The sequence below is a fragment of the Pseudorca crassidens genome, chromosome 10 (assembly GCF_039906515.1).
Source record: "Pseudorca crassidens isolate mPseCra1 chromosome 10, mPseCra1.hap1, whole genome shotgun sequence".
NCBI classification, from domain to species: Eukaryota; Metazoa; Chordata; class Mammalia; order Artiodactyla; family Delphinidae; genus Pseudorca; species Pseudorca crassidens.
The window spans coordinates 20,042,824-20,066,790 of NC_090305.1; the positions used below are offsets into that span (position 1 = coordinate 20,042,824).

General features: G+C 41.4%; 1 protein-coding gene across 1 annotated transcript in view; it reads right to left on the minus strand.

The window, feature by feature from the left end:
• LOC137231652 (cytidine monophosphate-N-acetylneuraminic acid hydroxylase) overlaps positions 1-23,967 on the minus strand; it is a 262,440-nt gene that overhangs the window by 108,075 nt on the left and 130,398 nt on the right. The window lies entirely within an intron of this gene.

The following is a 23,967-nucleotide window of genomic DNA, read 5'->3' on the forward strand; positions in this document are numbered from 1 at the left end:
CTTTGTTATAAAGCAGAAACTAACACGCCACTGTAAAGCAGTTATACTCCAATAAAGATGTTTTTAAAAAAGCAACCACTCTACAGGCTTAGCCTCTATTTTTAAAGGAGCACTTCTGTGAAAAGATGCAAGTCTTAATTGCCTACTTCAGGTCATCCTCACCTGAGCATTTCAACCTAAAGTAATTGTCTAATACAGACAAACATGTGTGAGGCAGGTCCAAGGGCTTCAGGGTCCAGGGACAAGCAGGTCCAGGGACAGGGTGGGGAGGTGGAATGACAGATTGGTTGAGAGATATGAGGCCTTTGGTTGGTGGGTGGGGAAGTACATGCGTGGGAAGTGCCTGTGAAGTTGCAGCTGGGCCCTGGACAGTTTGAAGCCTTTGAATGGGAGGGGTAGGATCTGAAGTACAGGCCTTGGTAGGAAGCTAGTTAAGGTGAGAGGTGGATATGGCTGTTACAGGGGCAGGGAATGGATGTAAAAAAATTGGCCTTTCTTCCTCTGTTTCCATCTCCTTCCACTTCTAAATTCCTGCAGAATTTTGCTCCTGCAAGCCCCATCTTTGCTCTATTTCCCATACTCTCTCTCTCTTCCTATTTCCAGGCAACAGCCTCTTTCTCCAAGAACGCTTAATTGGCCAATATTTGGAATACAAGAATGAGAATTTTTGCTTACTAATAGGAAAAAAACCCAATGCTGCCTACCTCCAGCAAATGAGTTATTGTGAGGAAATGGATAAGCTCTGAAAATCAATAAGCAAGCTAAGAGAACCCACCTTGGAAGCTGGCAGGACACTGGGTAGCTCCAGGAGCAAGAAAGTAGGAGCTAATGGGTCAGTTTCCCGGCAGGAACGGTCTGGTCCAGGATGTCTGGGATAAACCATTTATCAGAATCTCAAAAGAGAGCTTGTTTTGCCAACATCATGAGAGGAAGCGAGAGGCAGCCCACTGGATTTACTCTCCCCTATATCAGTAAGTGATAATAAGCACATTTAAATTATTTTTACCTGTATTATTTCATTTGATTATCAATTCTTCCCTTGGGAAGAAGCATGGCAAATTTATATCCATTTTTCAAATGTGAAAAATAGTGCACAGAAAAGAAACACACCTCGCTATAGGGAACAAATACAAGGATTGGTTTCACCTGAAAAAATTCAAGGGGCACTACAATAACTAGAATAATCCAGGAGTAAATTCCCTGTTGTTCACACCAATAATATTAGAAGACTAGCAGGAAATAAATAATAAAGATCTTCAAAGTCTTTTAAATACCATTTAGTAGGAAGACAGTGACATGCTAAAGAAGGAGAATTTAGGTAAATTTTTTAAAGCCAGACTTAAGTGGAAAGAGTCTGTTGTAGGCCATTCAAAAGAAAGAGGTCAAATGAGGCAAAAATCCCCTGCCCAAAATCCCCTGTGTTTAGTGAGAGTTTAGAAGACATACCATGATAGAATCTACTAGAGGAGTTGGAGCCATTACAAAACAAACATCTGTAGATGTTCTTCTTTATCCACAGGGAAAGCAGAGGAGGAAAATAACTTTTGCATGTAATCAACTTACAAAAAGAAATTTGGAATGTGGTTCAGTGGTTCCTCCCATTACCTCATGGGAAAGTTTTCAGTGAGTTGCTGGCTTTTCATCAGCTAAAAATAATAAAAGTCAAATAACGAGAAAAGTTTTGCAAGAAAAGAATGAACTATATTGGGAAGAGATTATTTTTTCTAAGTGTTTTACCACTGGGATGGAAAAATGGATATAGTCTATGTCAGCCAACTCCTGGGCTTAACACTGACATTGTTTTCCTTCTTTCTTTTCCTCTTTCTTCCTTCCTTCTCCCCTCCTCTCCCCGCCTCCCTGGTCTTCCTACCTTTCTTTCTTCTTTTTTCCTTATCTTCCTCTCTCTCTTTCTTTCATCTTAATTCCCCGACCGGGGATTGAACCTGGGTCACAGCAGTGAAAGCGCAGAGTTCTAACCACTAGACCACCAGGGAATTCCCATCCCCTCCTTTCTTAATGAAGAAACTCAGCACTCACTCAACCATTAGAACTCAGGTCAAGCCCTGGGAAGTTTTTTCAGCAGCTGGTGTACATCTCTATTACAATCCTATCATACGTCATTATTATTGTGCTGGCCATAAAGTTTGTTTGGGATTTTCCACAACATCTTGCAGAAAAACCCGAACGAACGTCAATACCATTTTGTTTCATTCCATTATAAAGTAAGATAGGCAACCTATACGTCCAACAATAGGAAAATATCAATAGATAAATAAATTAGAATCAATGCTATGTGATACTACCATTTAAATAACAAAACAACCATGTTTTAAGAGAACAGTTCATGTTATGAGGAAGTGTTAAGTGAAAAAGCAGAATTTACACTGTATGTAATATATTTGTACATGCACAGAAAAAAGTGGGAAAGGATACACACCAAGTTGTTAATTATGATTGCCTCTTGCAAGAGGGTGGGTGGGAGGGGAGAAGCTCTTTCATTTTTTACTTCACATGCTTTTATATTCATTGAGGGTGCTTTTTTTCCCAATAAGCATACACTGCTTTGGGTTTTAATATCAAGTTGTTAGAAAATGAATGAAAAAAATTCTTAGATATTAGCAAGTCAAATCCAGCAGTATATAAAAGAAAGATAATACATCATAACCAACTGGAATTTAACCTAGGAATGTGAGGTTAGTTTAAAATTTGAAAATCAAACGGTGTAATTCACTGTATTAATGGAATAAAGGAGAAAAATCGTATGATCATATTAATAGGTGCAGAAAAAACATTTGACCAAATTTAACATTATTTATGGTGAAATCTCAGCAAATTAGGATTAGTGAGGACCTTCCTCAATCTGATAAAGGGCACCTGCAAAATACCTACAGTTAACATCATGCTTAGTGGTGAAATATTAAATGTTTTCCCCATTGGATAACAAACAAGGCAAGATTGTCCACTCTGAACACATCTAGTCAACATTGTATTGGAGACGTTAGTGCAATAAAGTAAGAAAAGTAAAATCATGAAGATTGGGAAAGAACAGACAAAACTGTTTCTATTTGCTGATGATATGGTCATCAATATAGAAAATCCTAAGTAATCTGCAAAACAACTTCTAGAATAAATGAATTTAGCAAAATTGTAAGATACAAGGTCAACATGTAAAAAGGAACACATTAAAAGTAGCAAATAATTTGAAATAAATTTTTAAAATTCCATTTCAATAGCAGCAAAAAAAATGAAATGCTGGGCTTCCCTGGTGGCGCAGTGGTTAAGAATCTGCCTGTCAACACAGGGGACATGGGTTCGAACCCCGGTCAAGGAAGATCCAACATGCCGCAGAGCAACTGAGCCCATGCGCCACAACTACTGAGCCTGTGCCCTAGAGCCCGTGAGCCACAACTACTGATGCCCGCGTTCCTAGAGCCCGTGCTCCACAAGAAGAGAAGCCACCGCAATGAGAAGCCCACGCACTGCAACGAAGAGTAGCCCCCGATAGCCACAACTAGAGAAAGCCTGCACACAGCAACAAAGACCCAATGCAGCCAAAAATAAAATAAATTTATTTTTTGAAAAATGTTTAGGAATAAATTTCACAAAAGATATGCAAGACCTCTACACTGAAGATCTCCAAAATATTGCTGAGAGAAATTAAAGAAGACCTAAATAAATGGGGAAATATGCCTGTTAATATACAGGAAGATACAATATTGTTAAGATGCCACTTCTCTCTAAATTGGGATTCAGCGCAATCTCGATCATAATCCTGCCAGGCTCTTTAATAGAGATTGAGAAACTGATTCTAAAATTTACATGTAAATGAAAAGGATAATAAGATAGCCAGGTAATTCTTGAAAAAGAAAGAACAAAGTTGGAGTACAGGCTGATACTACCAATCTCCACAATTTACTGTAAAGTATGGTAATCAAAACAATGTGGTAGCAGGATAAAAATACACACGTAAATAAACAGAATCGAGCTGAGAAGTTGATCCATGCTTATATGGTAAACTGATGTTCAACAACAGTTCCCAAGCAGTCCAATGGGAAAAGTCTTTCCAACAAGTGCTGCTGAAACAACTAAATATCCACATGGGGGAAAAAATGAAACTTTGACCTTTACCTCACACCCGCACAAAAGTCAGTGTGAAATAGGCCATAGAACTAAACATAAAGGGTAGAACTATTCTGAAATAAAACAGAACATTATGCTTGTGGCTTAGGAGGAGGCAAAGGTTTCTTGAAAATGACAAGGAAAGCCAAAACTATAAAGAAAAGAAAGTGAGGGACTTCTCTGGTGGTGCAGTGGTTAAGACTCTGCATTACCAATGCAGGGGGCTCAGGTTCAATCTCTGGTCAGGGAACTAGATCCCACATGCATGCCGCAGCTAAGGAGGCTGCCTGCTGCAACTAAGACCTGGTGCAACCAAATAAAAACAAATAAATACTTTTTTAAAAAAGAAAATAAAACGTGATAAATTAGACTTCATCAAAATTAAAACTCTGTTCATCAAAAGGCACTATTAAAATTTAACAGATAAACCATAGACCAGGAGAAGGTATTCTCAAAACTAATATTTGACATAAGACTGATAATTAGAATAGGTAACGAATTCCTACAACTCAGTTGAAGAAAGGTCAAAAAATCCAATCAAATAATGGGCAAAAAATTTTTTTTTTTTTTGCGGTACACGGGCCTCTCACTGCTGTGGCCTCTCCCACTGCGGAGCACAGGCTCCGGACGCGCAGGCTCAGCGGCCATGGCTCACGGGCCCAGCCGCTCCGCGGCACGTGGGATCCCCGGGATCCCCGGGATCCCCCACCCCCACCCCAGACCGGGCACGAACCCGTGTCGCCTGCATCGGCAGGCGGACTCTCAACCACTGCGCCACCAGGAAAGCCCCATAGGCAAAATGTTTTAACATATGTTTTACAAAGGAAGATTTATGAATGACAAACATATGAAAAAGGTGTTTAACATCGTTAACCATCAGGAATTAATGATCAGAGTCTCAGAGAAACACAAATTAAAATCACAATGAGATTACCACTACATACCCATCAGAAAGGTTAAAATTAGACACTATAACACCAAATACTGGCAAAGATACGGGGCACCTGCAATTCTCAGACATTACTGGTGGGAGTGTAAAATGCATTGCCACTTTCTAAAAAGTCTGGCAGTTTCTTATAAAACTAAACATATGCTGACGCCATAACCCAGCAATTCTACTCCTAAGTATTTATCCAAGAGAAATGAAAGCACGTGTCCACAAAAAAAGAACATACAAAAACGTTCATAGCCTCTTTATTCATAATAGCCTCAAACAGGAAATAGCTCAGGTAACCATCAATGAGAGACTAGATAGTCTACATTCATACAATCGAATACTACTCAGCAATAAAAAGGAATGAACTGGGCTTCCCTGGTGGCGCAGTGGTTGAGAGTCCGCCTGCCGATGCAGGGGACACGGGTTCGTGCGCCGGTCCGGGAAGATCCCACATGCCGCGGAGCAACTAAGCCTGTGCGCCACAACTACTGAGCCTGTGCTCTAAAGCCCGTGAGCCACAAGTACTGAGCCCACATGCCCCAACCACTGAAACCCACACACCTAGACCCTGTGCTCCACAACAAAGAGAAGCCAGCACAACGAGAAGCCTGTGCACTGCAACGAAAAGTAGCCCCCGCTCGCCGCAACTAGAGAAAGCCCACATGCAGCAACAAAGACCCAATGCAGCCAAAAGTAAAATAAATTAAATAAATAATTTTTTTTTTAAAAAAAGGCCTAAAGAGAGGGACTTTTTACCAAAGAAAGGCAAGGGGTCTGGGTTTGGTATAACACACTCTGTTTTTTTTAAATGACAAGCTAGATTATAGCAGTGCAACTCAAGAACGCTCCCAAATGAAGAAGGAACAGAGCATTTAAAAAACAAAATAGAAGTTACTTTTAGTGTTTACCACTGGACAAATACTGTATGCTAACACATATATATAGAATCTAAAAAAAAAAAAAAAGGTTATGAAGAACCTAGGGGTAAGACAGGAATAAAGACACAGATGTAGAGAATGGGGAGGGGGAAGGGTAAGCTGGGACGAAGTGAGAGAGTGGCATGGACATACAATACACTACCAAATGTAAAATAGATAGCTAGTGGGAAGCAGCCACATAGCACAGGGAGATTAGCTCGGTGCTTTGTGACCACCTAGAGGGGTGGGATAGGGAGGGAGGGAGGGAGATGCAACAGAGAGGGGGTATGGGGATATATGTATACATATAGCTGATTCACTTTGTTATACAGCAGAAACTAACACAACACTGTAAAGCAATTATACTCCAATAAAGATGTTAAAAAAAAAAAAAGGAAATCTCAATACTTTTCTCCTTCAGTGTTAATCTGAGTGCCTCACAATATTTTTTGCCTGTAACAGTATAGGACCCATAGTTTACATGTAATATGCCATTTTTCTCATTAAATGAAGTTAATTAATACCTTTTCTGCATACAAATACGTTATTTAGTAAATCCAGTAGTTTCGATCAATTCTGTTATAACTACACTACTCACCTGCTTCATACAGGTAATACAAGGTAAAAGGCAAATAATGATTAAAAGGGAAATATTACATAATCTAATGGCTTCTAGAGTCTAATATTATGTGCCTTATAGTGAAAACCTTTTGAAAAGAAAAAGATAAACTTTACTAAGTATTTCTTAATATTTACACAAATATTAAGATGGTAGCACTTTTTTTTTTTTTTGCAGTACGCAGGCCTCTCACTGTTGTGGCCTCTCCTGCTGCGGATCACAGGCTCCAGACGCACAGCCTCAGCGGCCATGGCTCACAGGCCCAGCCGCTCCGCAGCATGTGGGATCTTCCTGGACTGGGGCACAAACCTGTGTCCCCTGCATCAGCAGGCAGACTCTCAACCACTGCGCCACCAGGGAAGCCCTGCTTCTACTTTTTTTAAGTTTGCCCTATCACTCTTTCAATAGCTTCATGAGGAAAAAGCTTAATTTATTTCTAGATCTTGTTGTTTTTAAATAATGCATATAAGGTTATAAATTTTCCTTTAACTTAATCTCACAGGTTCAGATCTGTAGTACCTTCCCAGTCCTTCAGTACAAATATTTTGTCTTTTCTGCTATAGTTCCTGTTTAACTCATGTGTATTTGAGAACTCCGTTTTAAGTTTCCAAATATTTAGATTCTATCAAGTCTTTTTATTGCTTATTTCTGATGTAATTATTTCAATATGAGCAGATAATACGTTTTATATAACTTAGATTCTCAAAATTATGACTTCTTGGTTATAAGATTATAAGTTCTGTGGATATAATGTCCAGTATGGTAACTATCATGTATTTGAAAGTCATTAAGAGAGTAAATCTTAAAAGTTCTCATTGGGAATTCTCTGGTGGTCCAGTGGTTAAGATGCTGCATTTCTAGTGCTGGGGGAGTGGGTTTGATCCTTGGTTGGGGAACTAAGATCCCTCATGCCATGTGGCCAAAAAAAAAAAATTTCTCATCACAAGAAAAAAAATGTGTAACTATGTGTAATAATGGATATTAACTAAACTTGTGATAATCATTCACAATATATACATATATCAACTCATTTTGTTGTACACCTAAAACTAATACAACGTTGTATGTCAGTTATACCTAAATTTAAAAAATTATGGGGGCTTCCCTGGTGGCGCAATGGTTGACAGTCTGCCTGCCGATGCAGCGGACATGGGTTCGTGCCCCGGTCAGGGAAGATCCCACATGCCGCGGAGCGGCTGGTCCCGTGAGCCATGGCCGCCGAGCCTGCGCGTCCGGAGCCTGGGCTCCGCAACGGGAGAGGCCACAGCAGTGAGAGGCCCGCGTACCGCAAAAAAAACAGCCTGTCTTTATTTGAACTTTCGATATTTCGTTCATCATGGATTTTCTGCATTCATTTTAATTTTTTTAAATATTGCGTTAAAATATTATTGACTGTGATTATTGGGCTTTTTGATGCTCCCTTAAAATCTGTGCCTTAATGAGTATTTCACTGCTTTCATCTTGGCCCTGTGACTGAGAGATTATCATGAGCTTAGCTTGAATTCTTCTATGACTGGAGCCAAGAAGAGATGCTGGAGCTGAGGCTCTTAGGACCAAGGAGAGAGTCAAGGGAACTCTTGTCTCTGTAAGAGTGGAGGAGTGACGTCACCATCATGGTGGTGCTCTCTTTATCTCTCCCCTTCAATCTACAACCAGTACAACATCCACAACTCAACAAAGGTGCCTCTGCCCAACACACTAGGATGCCAGAGAACCCCACACATCTGTACGTTTAAAGGTGGGTGGACTGGAACTTATAGAGGAGTGGAACCATGGGAACAGCAGAGACCCTGCCTGCAATCCCGGCCCCCAGGGCACAAGAGCTGAACCGTAGCAGCTGAACCCGCAGCCACAGAGAACCCAGTAACAGCAGGGGAGGAGGCACACACAACTCTGGCCTTCCAGCTACAGCACACAGCAGCTCTTAGAGCCACAGGTAACTGGTCAGCAGCGGCAACAGGGCCTCCTCCCTCCAGCCACTGAGGCACCCGTGACTTCAGCCCTACACCCCCCACCAGCAGCGGCAGTACCCATAAACCCAACAGCCCTAGACGGGGCAGAGGTACGCGCAACCTCACCTTCTTCCACCCCACCCTTCCCCCTCTCCGCATGTCAGCAGACCCTGCAACTCCAGAGATCCTGGACGCAGTGGAAGCACCTGCCATCCCAGTGCCTCAGGTGGCGAAGCCAGTGACACCAGCAGCAGCAAGGCACCAACGACCCCGATGGCACAAGCATCTACTAGGAGGGCACACCTCTGACAGAGGTGATGGTGGGTGGAAAGTGTTGACTCTGAAAGAGGCAGCGCAGGTAAGAAAAACCCAAAAATTGTGCTGTAGCACCACCTACTGGAAAGTAAAAGAAAGGCCTCTAATTTCTAACCTGTTGAATCATTACAATCATGTTTAAAGAAGAAAGAAGAAAGGTGTTCGCTACTTCAAATGTGCCAGCAAAGGAATAACTGTGGTTCTTCATGGTGCTTAGTCAGTTATCAGTGTATCACAAAAATAAAAGGACGATCTTCCAGAAACCAAACTTAAAGTCACAGAATATTGTGACATATCTGATAGAGAATTCAAAACAGCTGTCATGAAGAAACTCAGCAAACTCCAAGAAAACTCAAAGGCAGTTCAGTGAGCTCAGGAATGAAATGAATGAACAGAAGGAACACTTCACCAAAGTGATTGAAATTCTATAAAAGAACCAAACAGAAATTCTAGAGCTGAAGAACCCAATACACAAGATGAAGAGTGCATTACAAAGCACTGGAGATAGAGCAGACAAATGGAAGAGAGAATCGGTGAGCTTGAAGATGGAAATCTAGAAATGATACAGGTAGAAGAAGAAAGAGAATTAAGATCTTAAAAAATGAGGAGGGGCTTCCCTGGTGGCGCAGTGGTTGAGAGTCCGCCTGCCGATGCAGGGGACGCGGGTTCGTGCCCCGGTCCGGGAGGATCCCACATGCCGCGGAGCGGCTAGGCCCGTGAGCCATGGCCGCTGAGCCTGCGCGTCCGGAGCCTGTGCTCCGCAACGGGAGAGGCCACAACAGTGAGAGGCCCGCGTACCGCAAAAAAAAAAAAAAAAAAGACGAAATTCTACAGGAACTATCCAACTCTTTTAGGAAGGGCAATATTAGGATGATGGTATCCAGGAGATGAGAGGGAGAAGGGTGCAGAGAGTTTATTTAAAGAAATAATAGCTGAGAACTTCCCAAACCTGGGGAAGGAACTGGATATACAAGTCCATGAAGCTAAGAGAACACCTAATTACCTCAATGCAAAAAATCTTCTCCAAGACACATTATATTAACATTGTCAAAAGTCAATGGCAAAAAAAAAAAAAGTCAATGACAAGGAATAAAGACGCAGTTGTAGAGAATGGACTTGAGGACACGGGGAGGGGGGAGGGTAAGCTGGGACAAAGTGAGAGAGTGGCATGGACATATATACACTACCAAGTGTAAAATAGATAGCTAGTGGGAAGCAGCCGCATAGCACAGGGAGATCAGCTCGGTGCTTTGTGACCACCTAGAGGGGTGGGATAGGGAGGGTGGGAGGGGGGGAGACGCAAGAGGGAAGAGATATGGGGACATATGTATATGTATAGCTGATTCACTTTGTTATAAAGCAGAAACTAACACACCATTGTAAAGCAATTATACTCCAATAAGGATGTTAAAAAAAATTGATCTTCAGAACTAGAAATCAACTCAAGATTCTGAAGCATCTTAAAAAATAAGACCACATTATATTAAATATGCTATAGCTGGCAAAATCAGGTTACTATTTTGAGTCTGACTTTTCTAAATTTAGTACATCTTTACATTGTCACTACATATAGAACTATGTGATTCTTTGTAAATTGACATTAAATTAAAAATTGGATTCCATAAAATGTCCCTAATTGCCTCGTTCCCCTGACACTCAACATGGGGAACCACTGTTCCTGGTTTCATACGTATCCTTTCTGAGACTGCTATATATATATTCAAATAAATAAATTGTTATCTTCCTCATTTTTATGCAAAAAATAAAAACACATAGGATACTTTAAAAAAAAAATGTCAATGGCAAAGAAAGAATTTTAAAGACAGCCAGAGGAAAAGGATGACAACCTACAAAGGAACCCCCGTTAGGCTATCAGCAGATTTCTCAGCAGAAACTCTACAGGCCAGGAGAGGGTGAAATGACATTCTCAAAATACTGAAAGATTCTGGAAGCCAACAGACATCCAGGAGCCAAGACCCAGAACAGAACAATTCCCTTGACCCCATCTAGTGGAGAATGGTTATTAATCACTAGAACAGCACTGCATGTAACTTGTGATATATACATTCATGCTTCAGTTAAGTGTTTAGGAAATTGTACCTAGTTCTCCTCCCATAATATATGTTCAGTTGCTGTCAATGAACGACAGTAAAATAAAATTCATAAAATCCTAAACTAAGGAGCCTCCCCCCTGGGGAGTGTGAACCACGACCCTCTCAGCTGACAGTAATTGAAATTTCTAGTACCTAGATGGGCAGGCTAGTCAAACAGCATAGGCCCACCTAAGCACCAACTACTTGGATCAGAATTATCTGGGGAGCTTGTTAGAAACACAAATCTTTAGGACCCATCCCTGAGCCACTGCATCTGGGATTAAGGATCTGCTTGTCAGCACTTCCCCAAGATGGTTGTGAGACAAACAACCGTGGGTGGAGCTTATATTTCATAAGTAAATGAGTGCATCCCCTCTAAGAAAGATGCTAGATTCCTGACCTTTCTAAAAGGGATGGGCTGGAGCGTCAGTCCTGGATCCTGCCCTAGAGGCTCCAAGAGCCCCAGAGCTGGCCTTTGAAGACCAGATGACACTTATCCTCTTAAGTAGACCCAGCGTTTCCCAAATAGGTGGAAGACAGCGTGCTTCCACCAGCACCTATGGGATGGCCAGATGGAGGCCCCGAGAGCTCTATTCTTCAGGTTTTTAACCCCACCCCTACCAAGGAACCCTATGGGTAGGATGCTAGGGAAATTGCCCTGCCCACCCTACCATCCTTCAGGATGGGGACTCCCTCTGAGACCCTCAACACCCCTACAGGCTTATAACTGAAAATGTTCAGGGACAGAAGGAATTACTTCAAACACTGGGGAACAAGCCTTGCTATGAGGTTCGTTCTTTATCATGGATGTAACAGGAGCATCTAATTAACTGCCTTTTTTGTGTCCTCGAGGGAGCCACTGGCCTGCACCCCCAGACATCTGAAACCTCAGATGTGTATTGAATGTTTTCATGTTAAAGAAAATAGTTAAACCTTTTAGTTAAAATTAAACAAATAATGATAATACACCAACCTTAGTTTTGACAAATACTCCATGTGTATGGTCAGGCCACCCAAGATGGCTGTTCTCTTGCTCTCTGTACATCCTCTGCCCGACCAGCACCTGCTTCACCTACGCCCTACTCACATGACTGACCTTCCTACACACCTGTCCCAGCCCCAGCTAATGACTGTTCTAGCTTTAGATCAGCCCTCTCCACTATGCTTATTAAAGGGACGGTGAGGGGCGTGCCCCTCTGCTGGTTTCCCTGGTAACTGATGAGCCAAGATGATGTCAGTTCCCCCTATAACTGGTAACACCCCCCCAACCGCCTCCCCCCAGAAAACTGGCGCCATGTCCTGCCCAGCTACCTGCTGCACACGGTGGGGTGTTGCTCCAACCCGGCTTCAGACGTGTAAGCTCTCCCATCCATTAAACCAATGATGTCTGTTGCTGACTCTGGGCTCTGTCTTTGGCCTTGAAGGTGGGCAAGTACAGGCTTTGTAGGCCTGCGGGGTACAGCCCAACACCATGGTAATGTAAGATGTCAACAGTGAGGGGAAATGGGTAAGAGGTATATGGGAACCCTCTCCCTTTGCAATTTTAAATCTGTAATTATTCTAAAATAAAAGTTTGTTAAAAGTAGGTAAGCAAATGGAAACCACCTGCTAGAGCCTGCAGGGCCCCAGGTGCGTCTGTCTCAGGTCCCAGCCCTTCCCCAGGGTCTGGCCTCTCTGGCAGAGGCTCAGCTTCCATGACTAGAGGATTCTCTTGTTCCGTCATCCCTTTGCACAAGCCCATCCAAGCCACACAGGCTGTTTCTTCCAGCCCTGCACCTCCAGCCCTATCCCCTGGGAAACTACTGTACTATTTCTATCTAGTTAAGGTCATAAGGTTGAAATGGTGTGGAATTAATTTGTCTACATCTAAACTTTGGCTTGAAATGTACTTCCTCCCTACTGATACTCTTGGCATATGTACTTTCTATAAGAATCACACAAGACACTGTGGGTGGGAGTGGAAAAGAAAATTTGGGGGCTCATCGACTTTACTTGAAATGCTTCATAAGGCATGGTTTAATTTGGGGGGGCAGGGAGGAGAGCAGATTTTTTAAAATTGTGCTCTAGCATGCTTCTTTTAAGAGGTAACTATTAAGAGGGACAATTTCTTTTTTTAATTTTCCGGTGAGTTTTGGGCCCTTTTAAAACTCCCAGTTAAAAGAATGTGAGGGAAGTAAGAGGGAAATATTCTCTTTGTGAGGAACTCTGAATGGAATGCATTGTGTGAGGCCAAAGGAAAACTTCACTTGGGTAAGATTCTAATTGTATTCTTCCTTATCACGCTGGACAAGCTGACAACCCATATTTTACTGCTCAAAAAGGAAAAAAAAAGCCTTAACTTGTTCCCGTTGCAGAACTCAGGAGCACCTAAAAGCACAAGTGGAATGAAATACTTCCTTTTTATTTTCTTCTCTTGTGAAACCGTTAAGCCATTGCTTATTTGGAAACAGCGTGGCCTGCAGGCTCCAGGAACACAAGACTGACCATTTATTTAGCCAATACATGAAGCACGTGATGCTAAGGACTGTGCTTGCCTCGAGCTTTGCAAGGTGTGGCCCTTGCAACGTTCCATCTAGAGGCGTGGCATAAATACCTTCAGGAGGAGGCAGTGGTTCTCAGCTGAGGGTAATTTTGCCTCCCTCCACTCCCCACCCCCAGAGATTTGGTCCTGTCTGGAGGCAATTTCGATTGTTGCAACTTCGATTGGGGGTGGGGATGGGAAACGAAGCTGCTGGCATCTACTGGGTAGAGGCCAGGGATGCTGCTAAACAGCCTTCCATGCAAGGAACAGCCCCAATCAGCAAAGAAGTATCCCACCCCAGATGTCAGCAGTGCCAAGGTAAGAGCAACTGTGTGCTTTCTTCAAGGTTGAGAAAACATTGTTATTACATTATAATGTAATTAGTGTAATGCTGTAAGTTAGATACAAGTCAGGTGCTCCAGAGAGCAAAGGAAAGATCACGTCCACTTGGGGTAATCAGAGAAGGTTTTGAGCCTTCAAGTGGGTTTTCTGTGATCCAGGGTACCTCATTTCTCCTAAGTCTTACAGGCCAAGATTTAGTTCCCCTAAATCTTGTAGTTCTGTATTTCAGTCAATAAGTAGCTGGTGAAAATCCTTGCCTGGCCAAGTAATTCAACATCTCTGCGTCTCTGTATTCTCTGCTGGAAAATGACAGGATTCATTCAGAAGCCCCAAGCTCCCTCCTGGCTTTGAGAAAGTGACAGTTCTTACTCTGACCTTGTACTTGGTCACCCCAGGCCTCATAAAACACGATTCTCTGTCTTCTGTGGTTAATGCGTTCCTGTACCTGTCTCCCCCAACGTGGAAATACAGCATTTTGCTTATAATTTCTAGGGATCCAGAGGTCCCCAGAAACCCATCTCTGGACCTCTAAGGGTGCATGGGTCCCAGAATAAAAATTTTTGCTCCAAAGTTTCCTGAGCAACAAAATCTTGTGCTGGGTCTATCAGAGCCCTTGGAACCTGACCCAGCTGTGTTTCCAAAACTATCAAGCTCCTTCTCACGTGCCACACTTGTCTGTCCCTTGTTTTTCTATGATGGAATTAATTGTTTTATTTTGTTACTGCTGCTTCGCCAAATCATTTTAGCTAATCTCATGACCTTGCCAAAATCCAACTCACACAGCAGATGTTCTAACCCGCCAGGATGGGCTCTCACCACTTTCTCTCAATCCTAGAGGATGTTTCTGGTGGGTTCCCTTAAGCTAAGGGAACTGCCAGTGAGTGTGTCCCTGAAGCCCTAGGAGAGAGGATCCCTGCTTGAAGGAGCTTAATAAAGACCACTAACAAAGTCTGCTGTAAGCCAGCCGGGTACACAGAATGTTACCTCAGGGTATTTGCAATATTTTGTAAAACATGACCTGGCTGTACCCAGAAGAGAGGTGCTAAGAACTGCTTTGCTGCTGTGAACAGGGCCTGAAGACCCTAGAAAGGCTCAGTAAGGTACCACGTGTGTCTGTTGAACACTTGAAATAGGGCTAGTCCAAACTGAGATGTGCTGTCAGTGTAAAATACCACCACATTGTGAATACTTAGCATAAACAAGAAATATAAATATTTCATTAATAATTTTATATTTATTACATGTTGAAATGATGATATAGGGTACATATTGGGCTAAAGAAGACAGATTATCATAGTTGACTTCACCTATTTCTTTTTACTTTTTAAATGTGGCTTTTAAGAAATTTCATATTATGCCTGTGCTCAGATTTAGGTCTGCATTATATTTCTGTAAGGCTGTGCTGCTCTAGAGCCTCATGTATCCCCTGAAGACCAGTTTTAACCTCTATGGAGATTCCTTTTCTATCAAATCTAAATGACCTGCCGAAGGGCTGGTACATGACCCTGAGGAACCAGCCCAGACACCTGGAACCCCTTAGATTAGGCTATCTGGAATATAATTTTAATTGTTTAGTACATGGTCTCTTAATGGGTGCTATAGATCGAATATTTGTGTCCCCCTCAAAATTCTTACACTGAAACCTGATACCTAACGTGATGGTATTAGGAGGTGAGGGCTTTGGGAGGTGCTTAGGTCATGAGGGTGAAGCCCTCATGAAAGGGATTAATACATTTATAAAAGAGAGCCCACAGATCTTCCTATCCCCCTCTATTATGTAAGGACACAGCAAAACGACAGACATTTGTGAGGAAGTGGGCTCTCACCAGATAACGAATCTGTCAGTACCTTGATCCTCACCGGCCCCGCTACCTACTAATCTCCCATTGCTGCTACCACCAAAATCCCCCAGGCTCATGTGGGTGCCCTCCTAAACCCAGCTGGGCTCTAACACCCTGTGTGAGGCCACTGCCAACACTCCCATGTGGGTGTTCTCACCCCCTCATGGACTGCACACCCAGACACAGATGCCTTCCTGGTACTAGTTTGCTGCCCACTTCACCCTGTCTTTCATGGTGACTTTGGACTGAGTTATTCAGGAAGGCAGACAAGCAGGCAGGCACAAAGCAATTAAAATATCTTCGACAATCTGGAACATAAACTAGCCTGCTGTATAGCTCTTTAGGACAGCCTACAGAGTTCTTTACAGTCTCATCTGGTCTACTTAGAGTGGAGTCAGGTGAGGATGTTGTAAGAGTGTGCCCTTCATGTCTCTTTAATTTGCAAGAGACATCCCTCATTGAGGGTGTCACTTGAAGCAGAATATTTACTTTCACTGATGCAGGGCCTTGTGAAAAGGAATCTTCTCTGTTTATTAAAATCAACATGATATGTAGTATCAGAGGTAAATTTCTTTTCAAAGAAATCTCCTAAAATGACCTGAGTTCAAATCAGAGTAAGGACTGATGAAACTTGCCAAGATGGCCCATAATTTTGCAGAGGAGCAGTTGGGTAGAAAATACCCTTTCTCCAGAGTGAATTATGATATGAGGCAACACCACATCTAATAGAAAAACACTGTGAAAGAGTCTCAAAGCACTACTGAGATATAGAAAGCATTAGTCAGGGGCTTCCCTGGTGGCACAGTGGTTGAGAGTCCGCCTGCCGATGCAGGGGACACGGGTTCGTGCCCCTGTCCGGGAGGATCCCACATGCCGCGGAGCGGCTGAGCTCGTGAGCCATGGCCGCTGAGCCTGTGCGTCCGGACCCTGTGCTCCGCAGCGGGAGAGGCCACAACAGTGAGTGACGCACGTACCGCAAAAAAAAAAAAAAGAAAAGAAAGCATTAGTCAGGTGGAAAGATATTAGAATGAAGAATTAGAAATACAAGTGACAGGGACTTCCCTGGTGGTGCTGTGGTTAAGAATCTGCCTGCCAGTGCAGGGGACATGGGTTAGGTCCCTGGTCCGGGAAGATCCCACATGCCGCACAGCAACTAAGCCTGAGCACCACGGCTACTGAGCCTGCACTCTAGAGCCCGCAAGCCACAACTACTGAAGCTCGCGTGCCTAGAGCCTGTGCTCCACAACAAGAGAAGCCACCGCAATGAGAAGCCCGCGCACTGCAACGAAGAGTAGCCCCCGCTCACCGCAACTAGAGAAAGCCTGCACGCAGCAACGAAGACCCAATGCAGCCATAAATAAATAAATAAATAAATAAATAAATAATGCTGTGAATTCAGAACACAATGATAAAAAAAATTTTTTTTTAAATACAAGTAACAACACATGGAACTATTTCGAGATAATGTATATAATCGTTTAAGGCAATGGGTTCCCAGCATATATGTAGACTGAGCAAGAAATATATATAGATAACGTGCAATGTATATCTTCCACAATGCATAGAAACTGAATATTTTGAACATTTACTTACTTAAACTAAGAGATATAGCATTAAAAATAATAGTTATGGGGTTTTTTTAATTGAAGTATAGTTGATTTACAATGTTGTGTTAGTTTCAGGTGTACAACAAAGTGATTTAGTTATATAAATATTATTTTTCAGATTCTTTTCCTTATAGATTATTACAAGATATTGATTATAGTTCCCTGTGCTATACAGTAGGTTCTTGTTGTTTATCTATTTTATATATAGTAGTGTGTACTGTTAATCCCAAACTCCTAATTTATCCCCCTCTCCCCCTTGGTAATCATAAGTTTGGTTTCTATGTCTGTGAGTCTGTTTCTGTTATGTAAATAAATTCATTCATATCTTTTTTTAGATTCCACATTTAAGTGATGTCATATGATATTGTCTTTCTCTGTCTGACTTACTTCACTTAGTATACTAATCTCTAGGTCCATCCACATTGCTGCAAATGGCATGATTTCGTTCTTTTTTACGACTGAGTAATATTCCAGTGTGTGTGTGTGTGTGTGTGTGTGTGTGTGTGTGTGTGTGTGTGTGTGTGTATGTGCAACATCTTCTTTATCCATTCATCTGTCGATGGACATTTAGGTTGCTTCCATGTCTTTGCTATTGTAAATAGTGCTGCTATGAACATTAGGGTGCATGTATCTTTTCAAATTAAAGTTTTCTCCTTTTCTGGATATATGCCCAGGAGAAAGATTGCTGGATCATATGGTAACTTTTAGGTTTGGGGTTTTTTTTGACCGCACCATGCGGCATGCAGGATCTTAGTTCCCTGACCGGGGATCAAACCCATGCCCCCTGCATTGGGAGTGCAGAGTCTTAACCACTGGACCACCAGGGAAGTCCCTATTTTTAGTTTTTTAAGGAACCTCCGTACTCTTCCCCATAGTGGCTGCACCAATTCACATTCCCACCAACAGTGTAGGAGGGTTCTTACGGATTTTTTTTTTTTCTGGCTATCAAAGTGACATTCACTATAGAAAATACAATAGAACACAAAGAAAAATGTAGCAATCACATGTATATCTACCACTCAGCTTAACTTCTTATTAATATTTTGGTATATTTCCTTTAGACCATATTGTTTGCTTTAAACATCAGATCATATGATACACGCTTGGACTTTTTCACGATGATACATGTCACAAACATTTTCCCATAACATGGATACACTATGACATAATTTTAATGGCTATGTAATATTTTGTTGTACAGATGCACCATAATTTATTTAACCACTTTTCTGTTGTTCGGTATTTTAGTGGTTTCCAATTTTGGCTCTTAGAAATAATGTTGTAATTAACATTTGTATATAAGTATTTTCTCACATCTGTGATTATTTCCTCAGGATAAACTTTTAGAAGTGGAAATTGAGTTGCTGGAGCAAAGTGTGGTACAAAATCATGTTGCTATCATAATTTAAATTACATATAAGTCAATAGGATATGCAGAAAAGAGTAATATACTTTCATGAAGTATGTGAGGATTTCTTACAAATATAATTGATATATTTTTTAGCATTTTGGTTGGATTGTGTGCTTAATAATCCCTGGGAAAATTAAAGAACAGACTGTCCCTCAACAGTCTCAGAAAAGCAGAATTGCTAGTTTGATCCTAGTTCCAAAGGCTTCCCCTAGGCTTTTGTGGTAATAAAGGAATTATTGCCTAATATCGCACCGGCAGAACAAATAGTAAAATATTTATTTTGGAATATCTGCTTTCTATCTGGCAGGGATTTGGAATTTTAAAATCTTCTCTCAAATATTCCAGAACCATAAAATACAATAAGCTTTGAATTAAGAATTAATTGGGCTTTTCTTTCCCCTACTGGTTGTTCAATTTTTTAAGAGGAAAAAAAAATGCTACAGTTAACTCTTAACTCTTATTCTTGAATATTAATGTGTGCTGCTTCCTAGATGTTGGGGACTGGACCAGATGGCCTCTTGAGATCCTTTCAGTATGTAAATCCAACTTTTATATTCAACGAGCTTTAACTTGGAGAACTTATCACCCACTGCTCAGTCAAGCCCTTTCCTCTTTAACGCACATTTTCTTTGTGCTTTAAGTTTCCTTTTATGCTCACAGAGGGTGTCTGCCAACCGCCACTGCCGTCATTATGTCAATGTTTTTACATGAGCATTAATCTAACAATGAAGGATACAGGAGCAGAATGCCAAGTTCAGTAATGCTTATAGCCATGAGTATGGGACATTCTTAGAACATTAACAAAGACGTTAAAGTCTTGAGTTAAGATCTGATGTAATATGATTATACTTGAGAGTACAAGAGAAATTCTCAAATGCTTAAGCCTTGAAGTGCAAAGGAAATTCAGTGCTCTTTTTCACACAAAACCTTCTACAGAAAGATGGAAGGAAACCCATCGCAATGTTGTATATTATTTATCCACTCTGGTTCACTAAACTATAGTTTTACAATTTAACACAATTCTTGTCTTCTATATGAGTCTATTGCTCTAACATACTCTGTAAATGATTTATGTTCGTTTATTTGGTTAAGCTTCTAGTTGCTGCTGGTTGGGGTGTGTGTGTCTGTGTTAGAATCTGTGTCAAGCACTGTGAAGGCCACCTAATGGCTGAACCCCAATATCCATGCCCCACTTAACCTTTCCCAATGGTCCCCACTTACACTGCAGATCCATTGTTACCCTCAAATATCCCACTTCAGGGCAGGAACAAATGACATGTACTGGGCCAAAGAGGACATTCACTGTACTGACTACAGTGATTAGATCAGAGATGGACCTTGGTCTTAGCCAATAGTGAATTTCAGGACTATTATTGACACTTCTGAAACATGTTTCTTTCTTTCTGTGTAGTGTAGGACATAAAGTTAGAATTGTTATTGTTACTTTGCCACCATATAGGACGCTAACCTCAGAATCAATCCAACACACCAAGAAGGGAAAACTGAGAAAATTAAAGAGAACTGTAACCCTGATTGACCCACACCTTAAGGAATATGTTCCCTTTGTTGTGTAATGCAGTTGGAATTTCTGTTACTCGCAACTGGAAATATCCTAACTGATTCAGAATCTCTGAAGTGGTTATGGCTTTGGGAAGCATGCAGGAAGCTAAATGGTTCTGACCTTCTTCTTCTAGAACCTACTAGTTAAAGAAAAGATTAAGGGGAAGTACGGAGAGAGAAGTCAACCCACTGTGATGGTTAATTTATGTGACAACTTGATTAGATTAAGGGATGCCCAGATGGCTGGTAAAACATTATTACTGGGCATGTCTGTGAGGGTGTTTCTGGAAGAGATTAGCATTTGAATTGGTAGACTGAGTAAAGAAGATCGTCCTCACCAGTGCAGATGGGCCTCATCCAATTTGTTGTGGACCTGAATAGAACAAAAATGTGGAGGAAGGATGAATTTGCTCTCTTTGCTTGAGCTTGGACACCCCTCTTGTCCTGCCCGCAGACATTGGCAATCCTGTTCTCGGACCTTCAGACTTGAACCAGGACTTATGCCATTAACCCCCATCCCCTGATTCTTGGACCTTTTGGACTCAGACTGAGACTTGTACCATCGGCTCCCTTGGTTCTCAGGCCTTTGAACTCAGACTGAATTACACCATTGGCTTTCCTGGTTCTTCAGCTTGTAGACAGCAGATCAGGGGTATTCTTGGCCCCCATAACTGCATAAGCCAATAATAATAAATTTCTCTCTCTCTCTCTCTCTCTCTCTCCCCCCGCCCCACACACACACACACAAAGGTTAGGTCTGCTCTGGTTCCTCCCCATTCCTTGGACATGGTCCTACATGGCTTTTGATCAAGAGCCTGGCAGTTTTTGTCTCCTTAGCCTTGAAAGAGTGCAGCACATTCTGCCCTGCTCTTATCTATTTAGCCTCCTTCTCTCAATAGCTTCAAATATGGAAGAAGTCTTGAGGGGTAGACCAGCTATATATTAAAGATGGGTTCCCTCCCTCTAGCATTATCTAGGAGTTTGCCTCCTAGACAATGTGGAATTGAAGAAGACTTCATTCTTCTGATCCAAACCCAGCCTCTCAGCTTCCTTCACACAACCCCAGAACCCAGCAGATGTCTCCCTGCTGCTCCTCAAATGTCCAGCGTGTCATACCAGCCGTGCACAGAACTTCACTGGTTTCTCTTTCCTCCAGCAGAGTCCCACTGTATAGGCTAAACTCAATCCTCTGGTTTGCGTTGCTCTCACAGCTCTCTGTACCTAAAAAAACATGCTTTTGTCATTTATCCAGTTTTTCTGATTGCTGCACAGAAGCACTGTGCAGCCATGACCTGTTTCATTCTACTTGAAAGTGGAGGACCGCTTGTGGGTAACATCTTAATGTATTTAGGGTGGGAGTTCAAGAAGTGGTCCTTGAACTTCTACCCAACTAGCTACTTGACTTTGGCAAATTCACTTAACATCTCTTAGGGATGATAATGGCTACTTCTTTGGATTCTTACATGGATCAAGGGAAATAATATTTATACAAAGCACTTTCAAGGAAAAAATTCTTTAAATAAAAGGTAGTCTTTTTAAAATTCATTTATTCATTCATTCAAAGACACTTATTGAACACTTAATATATGCCAGACATTTTGCTAGGAGCAGGTGAGGGAAAATGAATGAATAAGACTTGGAAACCTGGTCTCACAAGAAGCTCACAATTCTAGTGGGGAAGGTGAATATGTAATTCAGTAACAGAAGTGCGTCATGTAATTATAGACATAGGTATAAGGTAAAATGGCATAGAGAAAGGAATAATTCCTTATATTCTGCTGGGGTAGGGAGGTTATGAAAGGCTTCCCAGAGAAAGTGAGGTTTTAGCTGAATTCCTATGTTCACCAAGAGTTTACAGAAAGAAAAAGAATACATCTCACTTGGCTGTTGTGTTGTTGCCTCTTATAACATCATGTCTCAAAAGCAACTTGAAGAATATGCAATAATTGATTTAAACTGATTTTAAGCAATCATTTAAAAACTGTCAGGCCTATCAGCCCATACAGAAATTGAGTGTGATGCAGATGTTAAGATTTTCAAACAATTGAAAGGACTGTGGAAATGAGAATATCATCTTCCGTTAGTTCCCGAACATCCTGGTAATATTTATTGCAGTTGCATTGAGAGGCTTTGCCTATTAAAGCCTACTGATCATCCAAAATCTCTTGAAATACATGATTTCCAGAAAGACATCTATTCAAAACCTTTTTAAAAACTATATAATGAAAGCACCAATGAAAAATAGCAATCTACTTCGCAGCAAAGTTGAAAAATATGTGAAAGGAGGTAAAAGTGCACTATGGGAAATTCCTTTGCTGAAATGTCTAATATTGTTTATTTATTTATTTATTTATTTTGCGGTACGCGGGCCTCTCACTGTTGTGGCCTCCCCCGTTGCGGAGCACAGGCTCCGGACGCGCAGGCTCAGCGGCCATGGCTCACGGGCGCAGCCGCTCCGCGGCATGTGGGATCCTCCCGGACCGGGGCACGAACCCGTGTCCCCTGTCTCGGAAGGCGGACTCTCAACCACTGCGCCACCAGGGGAGCCCTCTAATGTTGTTTAAGAATACTTTGCCCTTAAGCAATTCTTCGTATTGCCCAAGAATATAATGTCTATTTCTATGAAGAAAAGTGAAAGACATTTATTACCAGAAACAGCAAACAACAATCGCCATTCGTTTGCTTGGGATTGTTTCACAAGGAAACGTTTAAATGTGTGTAGCTATTCTCTTATGTTGAAGTGTTTTAAATGTTTCTAAAAGTAAATAATATTTTGTTCACAGAGACACTAGGTAAGCAAAATATCATCATTATCAATAAGCCAATATGTCATGATATCAATAACTGTTAAAAAACAAAAACCATCATATTTCTGACATGATAAAATACATCGATGAAATCAGGGTTGTACATCCATATAGAATGTGGTGGTTGAAATTAATTTCACACAGTTTATAAAACTCAAGACTATTTTTGGTTTCTCTGATGTTTGCCAGAATCAACATGTCATGAATGAGTATCTATGTGAAAGAAAAGAGATGAAAAATTCCTTTACAGATGCTTCACTTGAAATGTTTAGGGATTTAGCTAATTTATACTTACTTTTTTTACTGTGTGCAGATTTCTGATATCACTAGTTCTGTGTCAGTCATTTCTTTTATTTGAATAAATTCACTCTGTATAACTTCTGTTTTTTTAAAAAAATGATTTTATGTAAGTACATTATCTACATAGGAAGATCTTCATGGTATATTAAGGGGAAATATCAGCCTATGAGCTTATTTTTGTGAAATAAGTAAGTTTAGAAAAGTAGTTTGGAACAGGTACTGGTTGCACAGAAGGATCACCTGGGGACTTTTGAAAAATCCAATAACCAGACCCCACCTCAGTTCGATTAAGTCAGAATCTGGTTGGGGATCCCAGGCACCTACTTCAAGAGCTCCCCACGTGATCCTAATTACAGCCAAGGTTGAGAATTACTGATTTAGAGATGCACACACACAAACACACACACACACACACACACACACACACACACACACACTTGCAGTAGAGCTACCTGTTATGTGGCTTATGGGAAATTGTATATTCTTTTTGCTTATTTGTGTTGTCTGCAATAAACATGTACATTTTCTACAATAAACATGTAATTGAATGCATGTAACTTGAAAAGCAATAAAAATTGGATGGAATGATGGATAGAGGAAGGATGAGAGGGAGGGAGTGGAGAAGG